Raw genomic sequence first — 1,584 nt, 5'->3', positions numbered from 1 at the left:
AGATGTTCATTGAAATGAAAAATAAACAACCTAAATTAAAAAAAAAAGAACTGGTCCTGGAAACATGCCCACAGTATATGAACTGGAGGTACAAAATCCTTGCCTTCAAGTAGCAATCTGGTTTCACTGTTTTCAGGACAATCTTGTTTTTTCTCCTGTCAGTTTGTTATCTGTTCAAGGCTCTTCTCCAGCAAATTCAAAGACGTTGATTCGTCATATATAATTTTAAGTCATAGTCCAGCTCTCAAGTAATTGCCAAGACCATGACCTGAATCAGATGCATCTTAGTCTCTAGACTGACATTGCTACTCTTTAGTACTCTGGAGAGGTCCATGACAGCAGACCTTCCTAAAGCAATTGGTCTTTGAATTTCCTGAGTGCTGGTGCCAACAGTGTTTTAGGATTACTAAGTAGGAATGCATTGGACAGCAGTGAATTTTGGTTTATTTTTCTTTTTTCTTTTTTTTTGTTTAATAGTAGTGAGATCAGTCTTCTCAGTTCTTTAGAATTATTTTAAATGACTCTAACTTTGTAAGGATGACGCAGTCAGTACTGTGAAGGATAGTTCAGATTTTTAAAAAATTATCTTGGTTAATTTGGAAAAATTGGATTTTGAGAAATGTTGTTGCCATTGTTAGGTGCCATAGAGTTGAATACAATTCATAGTAAACCTACAAGCAACAGACCTATACCTGTCCTGCACCAGCCTTATAATTTCTGTCATAGCCAAGCCCATGACTGGGACTGTTTATCCTGTTGAGAGTCTTCCTCTGTTTTTCAACTCTCGACTTTTACTGATATGATGGCTTTTACCAAGAACTTTCCCCTCCTGACAACGTACCCAGAGTATGTGAGATGAAGTTTCACCATCCTTGCCTCTAAGGAGCACCTTGACTTGTTTGTTCTTTTGGCAGTCTTTAGGGTGTTCATTATTCTTCGCCAGCATTACAATTCAAAGACATAATTTCTTCTGTTATTGTTAAGTTTTCAGGTGAACAGTCTTTAAACTTACGTCACTGCACTTTAGAGAGGTCCTTGATAGCATGTTTCTCCAGTGTAACATGCCTTTTGATTTCTTGTCTACTGTTCAATTTCAACCTTTTCTCAATCTGTTGTAATGGACCATATATTTTCTTTTGGTCCAATGATGAAGACTTTCGTTAATGTCAAGTAATTTTTTCACTTTTAAGAAACAAGGCTGTGTCACCTGCATATTGCAGGTTGTTGATGAGTCTTTCTCAATTATGACACCACATTCTTCTTCATAGAGTTCAGCTTCTTGAATTAAATACTCAACATATAGATTGAGTAAGTGTGAGAAAGATTTAGGAAGAAAATAGAGTACTTTACACTCATAGCCTCAAGATGACTACAGAATTCAAGATATTTTATCTAGCTCCAGCCACATCCAAGGAATAAAGGGGACTATTTCTTTCTTTTTACTATAAAGAAAAAAAAAAGTAGTAAATATAGTAAAAAAAAAGTTATTTCTAGATCCATCTTGAAGTACAACCTCGTGAGTGACAGGATCATATCCATACGCTTACAAGGAAGTCCAGTAAATACCACTATCATTCAGATATA

This window comes from Elephantulus edwardii, unplaced genomic scaffold, assembly GCF_000299155.1.
Source record: "Elephantulus edwardii isolate Elephantulus edwardi_28Jun2011 unplaced genomic scaffold, EleEdw1.0 scaffold00020, whole genome shotgun sequence".
In the NCBI taxonomy this organism is placed as follows: domain Eukaryota; kingdom Metazoa; phylum Chordata; class Mammalia; order Macroscelidea; family Macroscelididae; genus Elephantulus; species Elephantulus edwardii.
The sequence above is the reverse complement of the archived record's forward strand: the minus strand, read 5'-3'. Positions refer to the sequence as shown.